This window comes from Ursus arctos, unplaced genomic scaffold (assembly GCF_023065955.2).
Source record: "Ursus arctos isolate Adak ecotype North America unplaced genomic scaffold, UrsArc2.0 scaffold_27, whole genome shotgun sequence".
In the NCBI taxonomy this organism is placed as follows: domain Eukaryota; kingdom Metazoa; phylum Chordata; class Mammalia; order Carnivora; family Ursidae; genus Ursus; species Ursus arctos.
The window spans coordinates 30,345,369-30,356,631 of NW_026622952.1; the positions used below are offsets into that span (position 1 = coordinate 30,345,369).

The window sequence follows — 11,263 nt, forward strand, 5'->3', positions numbered from 1 at the left end:
AGAAAAAAAAATTTGGAGCCTAAGCAACAGGCTATTAAACCAAGGCATCAATGAAAATTAAGAAAATACATGGAGACAAATGAAAGCGAAAATACAGTGTTCCAAAATCTTTGAGGCAGCAAAAGCAGTTCTAAGGGGAATTCATTTTTTAACGGGTAAAGTGTTTTAGTTTTGTAAGATCAAGTTTTGTGGATGGGTGATAGTGATGGCTTGATGAATACACAACAGTGTGGATGTACTTAATGACCCAAAACAGTCTAAAATAGTAACAGTGGGCCATTTTGTGTTATGTATATTTTACTACAATAAGATTTTAAAGAGGTCATTAATGTTTACTTACATATTTATGCTTCCTGGTGTTCTGTTTTGTGGATACTGAAGATCCTATTATATCAGGATTTTTCTTCTTTCTCCTAGAAGAGATTAACATTTCTTATAGTTCAGACCTATTGACTCAGCACCCCCCCCAACACTTATTTGAGATCTAGGCTTGCTTAGTATAAAATTATAGATTAGCACTTTTTCAGTAAATCAAAAAAGTCATTAATTATCCTTTCCCTTAAATATTTTCTGAAAAGTCTACTGTCTCACTTTTGCTCTTCCATCTGTAGTTTTTCTAACTGCTTTAAAGAATTTATCTTCATCACTTCATCTGTACCTTGGAGAGGTTCTATTTAATTTTTTTAAATTTTTCTCTGAATATGTAGTTATCCTCATGTTTAGCCAATTTTCAGCCACTAGTATTTTAACCCCCCTCTCTGCTGAGTTTCTCTGCTGAGAAACTAATGTCACACATTTTAGAAGACCGTTCCAGTTTCCCAGTGAGAAATTAAAGTATCTTGCAATAAGGTAGAAACAAGCATGATAAGAAGTGTTAGTGAAAAGTCAGTCAAGAACTAGGAAAAGATTGGTGCATTTGACAAGATGAAGGTAACTAACACTGACAGGGATTTCAACAGAGGTGAGAATAAGGCCATTTGGGATGGATCAAGAAAAAAAAAGTAACAATAGTACTACTGATATGTATCTATCTATCTGATATGTATCTATCTAACAAATCAACAAGATTTGTTACTAAGTAGAGAGTTTGACAATATTTATGGGGAATGTAAGTAACGTTTGTGCATGTATATAACTTCATATCTTCTGTTTACAGAATTATAACACCACGTTCAACTTCATCTTGTTTTCTACTCAAGAGCTTGCATTTTGTACTAGATAAAAGAATTGATTAAATACATTTTTAACTGAATAGTATTCTATTTTTCCCAATTGTGCGGCATAGGTATTGCTTTTAATAATTTTTCTTCCCTCATTTGCTCCTACAGATACTGGTAGAGTGAACAGATTTCTACATGTCATTTTTATCAAAAAATTAAAGATTTTACATACAGATTTAAAGTAGCTGAATCAGATATTTTTAATTTTATTAGAAATTGCCAATTTTTCTTATAAAGCCTCTAATTCTCACCTCTACCAGTAATATAGGACAGTACATTTTCCTATCATTGTTATGGTCAGACTTGGATTTTTGCCAATGAGTTTTTTCAAATTTCAGTTTCTAAATATGTGATTAACTTGAGGATTTTTCCAAATGCATTGGCCATTTTACTTTCCTCACAGTGAATTCCTGTTAGGTCCTTTATTCACCTTTGAAGGGTTCTAATTTTATGGGAAGATAAACTGATGGCAGGGGTCTCAGATAGTTAGGGAATACTTCGTTTATAAGATATTGAGCCAAACATTCTGTGTTTCAGGCTTAGGCTAAGCTAGTGCTTGTGTTTCACAGAGGCAGGAGTATCATGTTGAACATCAAGCTCCCTAAGGCTCAGCCAGCCCAACTTCATTTTGACAGAGCGGGCATAGCCTAGGGTAAGGATGGAGCCTAGCCAGTTTATAGATCTTGGTAAGAAAAGCAGGAAGGTAGGCAGGCCAGCCTATTACAACCACCTGGGGAGAAATAAGCTTTAACACCTGCTCAGGCCACACCCCAAACCAATTAAGCCAATGTCTGGCGCTAAGAATAAGGTGCCCATAGACTCTAAAAGCTTTCCAATTGATTTCTCTCAACCTGCAGAAGTTGAGAAACTGTCCGAGATCAAGATTCTGAGGGTTTTGGGGGCGCCTGGGTGGCTCAGTCGTTAAGCGTCTGCCTTCCGCTCAGGGCGTGATCCCGGCGTTATGGGATCGAGCCCGTCAGGCTTCTCCGCTGGGAGCCTGCTTCTTCCTCTCCCACTCCCCCTGCTTGTGTTCCCTCTCTCGCTGGCTGTCGTTCTCTCTGTCAAATAAATAAATAAAATCTTAAAAAAAAAAAAAAAGATTGAGTGTTTTGAAGTCTTGTAGCCTCATCTTTCAGGAAAGTACCTTGAAACAAGTACTTTCAAGAATTTCCATCTACCTTCATTTAAAAATACTTAAAGGACTGTTTCTTCTACCCTTCCTCTTACATTTAGAACAAAAAATTCAAAATGGTTTTAAATGCAGCATTGTCTGTAAACCATGCCTTTGTAAATTATAATCATTGCAAAAGCTTGTTATGGAGGTGAAGGTTTTATTATCACTAAAGTGATTCAACCTGCAGGGTTTGTCTCAAAAATCATTAGTCTGAACACATTCAGCTCTTTCAAATAACTTGCAAGGCAGCAAAATATATACTACAATCCTTTGAACAGTTCTTCCTAAAAGGTAGTTGTTACTGTAAATAACTTTCACTGTCTAGAATGATGTGGCATGTGTTAATTTTAATTTCACTTTTCTTAACAAACTATCCCACCTTTTCCTTCTTAAGTCTCAAGTGGCCTCTAAGTATAAACGTGTTAGAGATTGTAGAGAAAAAAAAATCCATTCCCTTCCTCTTTCTAGCTGCAGGTAAAACACAGAACTTTATGTTTATCCCATTAGAAATGAGAAGTTTGCCCTGGGTCATTCCATGGCTAGTTCAACTAGACCCTTGTAACCAACAGCACATACTTTAAAAAAAAAAAATGAATAGTTAAAAGCAATATGGTTGTTATACTGCCAGTTGTCTGATGGCAGGAGAGAGAGAGGCCTTTTCCTCTCAACCTAGAGGGAGGAAAGGTGGGGGAAGAGATGGTCACTGAATCTCAAACCTCCAATTAAAGGGGCCATAATAGTGAGCAGCTTCAGGGAAACTGGATCAGGAATGTAGTCTTAGGTTCCAGGTGACCCTAGAGACTTCTTCAGAGAATTCGTGGATCTTCACCCATCTTCCAACATACCCATAGCAGATTCCAATGGCTGCAACAAATTGCCACAGACAGTACCCCCCTCCTTTTACTTTTTTGTAGAGGAAAAAATTTCCTGAAGTTCGTTAAATAATATTACTCCCCGACAAAAACCATTCTTCAGGGTTTTCAAGCCTCACCATCTGGTCAGACACAGTGAACGGTCTCTCAATGTGTAATAAGCTTCGTTAATATTGTCATAAGCCACAGGAAAACTCAAAGATTTTCTAAATGGCTTCCAAATTTCTGCATAGATGCCCTTAATTCCAAAGGTAAACAATAAACAAGTTGGCAGAGAAATTAGAAGGACAGTGGAGAGAAAAAAAGTTAACTGGTGAACCTAGAACAAAGGGTATGTAAGTATTTGTTTTACCATTCTTTCAACTTAATGTTTTAGTTGCAGAAAGACTGAAAAGTTGTCTTAGCATGATCAGGCTATTTTCCACACTTGCCTAAGGAAAAAAAAAAAAAATACAGCCATTTCTTTTTTTTCAAACCAGAAATAGAAAATCCATTCTCCCCCAGGTGATACTTTCAATTCTGTCTAAAAAAGATTCCAGAGCTTTTTGGAAAGTTTAAATTCAGTGGCTACAGTACACAAATATGGTTATATAGTTCCTGGGGGGTGTTGGAGTCAAATTCTAGTGGGAGGTCTGTGATGGTCTCTGCTCTATCCACAATGGTCCCATGGCTGCAGCTACAGAAGAGAAGGGTCAGCACCTGCTAGCTGTGGAAACCGCATGCGGAGCCACCACGTGGAGCAGTCCGGCAATTACAGGAGTGCTTTCTGAGTTGCTTAGTGCTCCAGGTTTCCAGAACCTGTCTACCACGGGTGGCTTGGCAGGCCTTACAGCGGTTATTACAGCCCACAGGCTGCGTGGGTGCCGTGGGGAACGTGATGGGGGAGGGCTTCTCCAAGTCAGGCACCAGAGGGGCCACCTAGGCCAGGGTCCACCTTCCCAAACTCCTGCAAAATTTCCAGTCTTTCATTTCCCAGATCCTGGTTCCGGATCGTCTCCTCAAAGGCATGGAACTGTTCCTTCTCTAACTGCTGCTGCTTCTCCAGCTCCTTCCTGCAGGATGGTCGCATTCCTGGCAAGGTCTTCTGCTTCCCTCTTCTCTTCTTCATTATATTCTACACATTCCTTGGTATATTGTTTTAATAGCTCTGCCTTCAGCTCTTCTGCTTTGGGAAATGAAGTCTCCTTTACCTTTACTGTGTCTTTCTTTTCAGGAATGACAGCTGAATTGTAATCTTCATGCTTTGGTCATTTCTCAAAAAAAGAGCACGATATATTTTGTTATAAAGAACGAAGGCATGCTCAATGTTGCCTTCCTTAGACTAAACGGATGTCATTTGGATAATCTTGGCTCCAGAGCAGAAGTACCATCAAGGTGGAATGTGTTCATTTTTCTCCACTGCGCTACCTAACCGTCTGGGAGAGAGCCCTCACCCGCTCATCGGGCAGAAGGCTCACCTCTCCATGGTCACACGTCAGGACCAAGAAGTTCTACCCCCACGGACAACACTCAGTCCCTTAAGATAACAAAGGTAAGTTAACTTACTGTTAGAAGTCTGAAGTCAAGATGTTTGGCAGGCCCGCATTCCCCCTGGAGATTGCAGGGAAGAATTCCTTTCTCTCCTTTCTCAGCGTCTCTAGGTTGCTTGTGTTTCTTGGCTCGTGACTCTGTCTTCAAACCACCCGAAACTCCCGATTCCACCATCACGCCGCCTACCAGGGCTCTGAACTGCCTGCTTCCCGTTTATAAGGACCTGGGATTACACTGAATCCACCTGGATAATCTAAACTGATCTCCCCATCTGAAGATCCGTAACTTAATGAGACCTGCAAGCCTCCTTTTACCGGGCAGAGTATTCACAGATTCTGGGACTGGGGTGTGGAGGTCTTCGGGGATCATTGTTAAGACTACCACGATTCTCATCAGAAAATTACACTTAGTTCGGGTTTTTTCTGCCTGAAACCAACTCAGGGCTTACACAAGAAAGGCGGGTGACTTTCTACCACTTCTCCTGACTCCTAACACCAGCTGAGATGGAGGAGGGGCAGAACCAATTCGATTTGTACATTTCTCACAAAACATAAGAGATACAGAACAGTGATTAAGAAGAACGGAACTAAAGATCTTGCTTTTATCGCCGCAGTTTGGAAACACGTGCATTCATGTGACGCTGTCTACGTGCCAGCCACTGCGTTAGGCACCTGACACGCGCTCCCTCCTTTAACACTCGCATGGAGAATTCTCGGTCACCAAAAATAAACTGAACCAGGGTTGAAGTAACGTGGCCACGGTCACAAAGCTGAAAGGTGGCAAGACTGGGACTCTCATCTTTGTGGGGGGAGGGTGTTAATTCTGCTGCACGTGACGCGTGGACCGCGGTGCGTGGGCGGCACGAGGAACAGTGGCCCGAGCCCCACAGCAAGACTCAGGAAACCTGCGCTCCCGCCTGAGTCCAGCTGCCGCTCGGGTGTGAGGAAAGGAGTCGTCTAAGCAGGGGAAGATCTCGCTCCGCCTGACTCTTCTTCCTTCCTTACTGAGTCTCAGAGGGAAAACATTTACTTCTTTCAGAAGATTTGAGGATAACAATCATGCAGATCAACTTCTCACTCTCGGGAGCATTTCCTAACAGGCTTTTCCTGAAAACTGCATCACCCTGCCTCCTATCCCCGATAACTTCGACCTTTCAACCCCTTCCTACCTGAAACTGCTTTTGCCACCCTGGGTCAATCTGACAGTTCTTTCTGTTGTTTCCTTTTTTGTTTATTTTAACACACTTTGTTGCAATATAGTTTGTGTAAAGGGCATGCATACTGAAGACTGCATTTCAGTAAGTCTTGATGACGTCTGCACCTGTGTGAGCACTGCCCAGATCAGAACATAGAATGTTTCCATCACATTAAAAATTCCTTCCTGCACCTTCCCAGCCGATCCTCCTCCAGCCCCAGTCCTAGGCAATGCTCCTCTGTTTTCTGTCACAGTGGATTCTATTAGGCTTTTCTTGAGTTTAAGGTGAATAGAATCATATAGTACATACTTTTTTTATGTCTGGCTTCTTTATGTAGTGTTTTTTGACATCCGGGTTGTTGCATTCTTCAGTAATTAATTCATTTTGTATTACATTTTTAAGAATTTAGAGGACATAGATGCAAAGGGTATATTGGGCTTCATAGCACTAGCTCTGAAGAAACAAAAAAAAATCTCGTTATAAACTTACAATATTTTACCCACAGAATCTAGCAAAAAAATTTTATGTTTACATAGAGCATTTTGTAATCTATATAATTATTTTATTAAAAATGCATAGGCTCCTCAGCTAATAAGTTATAGAATTCTATATACTACACGACTCCTGCCAAGCAAAGGGTATTTTTAACAATTGATTAGCTTGAGTTCCCTTTGACATTTTCATTTAGTAATTTTTAAATAAAATAAAAATGGTATATCCTGTGATATTTGCAGGGCCATTATAGTACACTCTAAATATAATTTAAGGATTATAAAACATGTAACATGTATTCAAAGATCAGTTGTGTAAATACATATTCAGATATTTAATCATTTGCTTATACTGGAAATGACAATTTAATGGGTTGAGATGAGCCTGATGTTATTTGTTGATACTCAGCATATTTCACACCATCCTAAACTCTGCTGTGTGCAAGGCATCAATCCATCAGTCCTGAAAACTTCACTTGCACGTCTTTCTTGCTGGGAAGATTGTGGACAAACACTGCCAAGAATCTGTGGCTTTAGGAAGGTAGAAGAGATTATTCTCGAGTGGCAGCTGCAAGCAAGTACATGGGTGTCAGCAACTTGCTGAGCTGGGATTCTCCTGGATTCCAGATGCCCTGGTGAGATTGCACTGCTTTAGTATAATCACAGTTAAGACCATGGAGAGTGACTTCCCTACAATCTCTAAGCTTCCGTATTTTTTCACTTCTCAAATTTTTCAAATGATTTTGTTAGCCTCTCCTTTCCTTCATGGAAAGTATTACTGGTAGTAGAAAGCACCAAAGTTATGGCATCCTAACATCTAAAGAAAAAGAAAAAAAGATAATCTGCACAGGTTCAGCTTTCCTTTAAGTCATCAGCTAGCTGCAGGTCATAATGTAGCCAAGACAACTGAAAACCAGAGTGACAAGTCCCTGGAAGAAGAGGCAGAGAAAGAAACTTCTACCTTTGGAGGAGAAGAAGAGATGGCTGCCATGGAAATGGGTAAGAAGAAATCAGCTAAAATTACAAAGGCTGAGTGTGGTGGGCAGATTAGTTTAGAATTTCGTCTGGGAGTCCTACAAATAAGAAGGATTTCATACTTACAAAAATTTCTCCCTCATGGTTCTGCATTACTTGCTGACTTAAAAGACTGGGGCCACAACAGAGGATCACAGCAAACTCTCTCAACCCAAGAACACTGTTGGTGAGTATTAAAAGGAAAACCTATTTGTCATTGGTGGGTGCGTAGACAATTCTTCTTCCTACCTCTAGGGACCGGGCAAAGATCCACTGCTACTATTGGAAAGGTAGAAGCAAAAGCCAACATAAGCACAGAAAATCAAATCAAAACAAAACAAAACCTTATCGACCCAAGATCCTAAAACAGTACAAAGAAAAGTTCTGCTAAAATCCAGGGAAGAAGGGCAGGAGACCCTCTCTTGCCTAAGATCTAGAGCAGATATAAGGCAGAATTTGGCAGCAATTTGACAGATGAAGAAGAGGCATGAATTCTGAAAAGATCTCATCCCTGGACTTTGGTAAGAAAGCCTTGCCTAGGATGGAATTTGGACAAGAAACCTCTTGTCCTGCCTCTACTATGAGCCTAATGTAAGTAATGAAGTATAGCAGTTTACTGCTGGAGGAGAGACACGAACATGAGAAATTGTCTCTATGGTGCCAACATACAGGGACTACTGAAATTTGAAGGTTGAGCAGGAACAGTGGACAAAACTCTAGCACCCTAAGTTCACTAAGGACAAGAAAACACTGACACAGCACTGAAAGAGCATGTGAAGCACTAAGGGTTTTAAACCAACAACAAAACTTAAACCCAACCCATCTATCGGCTGGATTGACTCAACGCACTATCAGTCTGACAAAAGTGGATCCATATTTTCTTTTTTCTTTTAAGATTTATTTATTTATTTTAGAGAGAGAGCAAAAGAGAGAGACAGCACAAGCATAAGGGGAGAGGGAGAAGGAGAGAGAATCTCAAGCAGACTCCATGCTGAGTGTGGAGCCAGATGTGGGGCTTGATCCCATGACCCTGAGATAATGATCTAAGCTGAAACCAAGAGTCCTTCACTTAACCAACTGTGCCGCCCAGGTACCCCGGATCCATGTTTTCTAGGCATAAATGTTAATTAACTTATTTTCTACTATTTTTTTACACATGAATTTTGGCATTCAATAAAAAATTGAGTTAGGTTGGGTGAGGTTGGGAGCATTGCCAAGAGATAAAGTAGTCAATAGGACCAGCTACAGAAATTACTCTAATGTAGATCTCAGATGGGTAATGTAAAGTAGCTGTGGTAAGTATTTTTTAACAGTGGGAAAGACATATAGCATGCATGGACAGATGGGAAATTCCACAGGGGAATGGAAACAAAAAATAAAAAGGAAAAGGATATACTAGAAATAAAAATCACAGGGGCACCTGGGTGGCTCAGTCACTTATGTGTCTGCCTTCAGCTCAGGTCATGATCCGGCATCAGGTCATGGTCCCCTGTCCTAGGATCCGGCCCGGCATTGGGCTCTCTGCTGAGCAGGGAGCCTGCTTCTCCCTCTGCCTCTGCTCCTCCCCCTTGCTTGTGCTCTCGCATGCTCTCTCACGCTCTCTCTCTCTCAAAATAAATAAATAAAATCTTAAAAAAAGAAATAAAAATCACAATATAAATCATGAATACCTTCAACAAGATTATCAAATGAATAAACACAGCTAAGGGAAAAAAACAGTGATCTTGAATATATGTCAAAAAATTTATGTAAACTTTCAGTTTCATGAAGAGAGAAAATTAAAAACAAAAACAAAACACAGAACCCAAGTTAATCAAATGGTCTAACATACATGTAATTGGAATTATAATTATAATCTTAAAAGGAAAAGAACGATCCATAAGAAATAGGATAGGATAATGGTAGGATAATGGTCAAGAATTCACCAAAATTAGCAAGACAACAAAGTACATACTCCAAATTTTTAGAGAATTGGAAGCAGGATTTAAAAAAATAACAGAACTCAAAAATACACCTAGATACATAAGAGTCCATCTACTGAAAACAATGACAGAGAAAAAATCTTGAAGAAGCAAAAGAAAAATGAACACTAAAAACAGAGGAACAAAGATGAGAAATTAGAACAGATTTCTCTTCACCATGTATGAAAGCCAAAACAAGAGAGAAAAATTTTCAACTGCCGAGAGAAACTGTCAACCTAAAATAAAGGCGAATAAAGTTTTTTCAGGCAAATGAATGTTGAAGAAACTCAGTGCCTAATGCAGACTTGCATAATTAGGAATGTAAGAAGTTCTTCAGGCAAGAGTGTACCACAAAAACATGCCTGACCTTATCCTAAGCTCTGTGAAGACAAAGTACCCCTGTGGTCTAGACCGAAATGAAACCTTATGAGAAGTAATTAATAGAGTTTTGGCACAAGTGAGTCCTGAACACATATTTATAATAGAAATACTTAGTAGCTTGAAGAACTACAATATCAGCTCCACAACCTATCGAACTTAGGGTTATGAGTTAAAGGTTCAGACAGAACTGGTGGAACTTCCTCTCTCTATCAAAATAGTCAAGTAAGTTGACAGCCACATTTCTCAGGAAATTTCAATTTTAAAGAAACAGTCAAAGATTTGAAAAAACAGTATGATTACACCTCTACTTAGCTTTCCTATTAGCCTTTGCATAAGGCAAATGTATCTTGAGAATGACAGTCAATGTCAAGTAACCAGGTGAGGACTCCAATTACACTGATGTCTTATCTTTGCAGGTGCAAATTAACACAACCTCTGGTACCTGAGATAAAGATATCTAATTGAAAAATGTGTTGTTGTTTATATGAAGCATGAAAGATGTAGTTTTCTTTCACTTGGTAGGAATAGAAGTATAAATTCTCTGTCTTACCTCAGTGTTATGTCATCTTCATCACTGTCATTGACTAACCTTGACCATCTTGATATCAGTTTGGACATGACACTATGTTGTCCAATTGGTCACATACTGATTAGATCTGACAGTCAAGAAGTAATGACTGTCTTAATCTATTTAGCAATTCTCTGCATTGTGAAAGTTACATAGCACAGTATAGTGTACTAATTTGACCCATTTACCAAATAAGCCATAAGGCTGCCAATTTCCATGGGCCGGGAACAAGAACAAGTTGAGAACACTCCAAACCTCTAAGCTACTTGAGTTCTATAAACCAGATCAGTGATGCTCCAAGTGTCTGTGACAGATATGGATGTCATGTGGAGCCTCTGGCAAGATCTGAGGAAATCATGCTCTCTTCTACCAATAAAGATTCTCCTTTGACAAGAGCCTCCGGCTTAATGGTGGGCACTGGTAGATTCAGAATGTTTGAACTTGAGTCACTAAGCAATCTTGTGGTCTGACCTGCTTATCAGAAGACATGTAATCTGATCTATGAAGGCATAAGGTTAAGTATTCCATTACCAAAATATGAAGATAATATAAAATATCATGTCTAAATCCTTTCTAAAGGCATGAAAATCTCATAAACAGTGGTTCAGATTCCCATAGTATGTATCTACCATTCTTCTATGAACACCTTTACCTGAACCCAAAACAATGAATTTATGTGGAATTGCCTATGACCAGTAAAATGAGAAATTAAATACTTTGGGCTGTATTTATTATCATTTCACATAGCATGCTGATTCAATCTAAAACTACACTGATTGCTCACGCAGACCCTCAAAACGATATCCCCGAATGCCAGTGAGTAAGGAAATACTCCCAATGGAGAGACTCAAACAATA

General features: G+C 39.6%; 1 pseudogene; it reads right to left on the reverse strand.

Moving 5' to 3' along the window:
• Positions 1-3,958: 3,958 nt before the first annotated feature.
• Positions 3,959-4,970, reverse strand: LOC113262022 (STAM-binding protein-like; annotated as a pseudogene).
• Between the last annotated feature and the right edge of the window lie 6,293 nt (positions 4,971-11,263).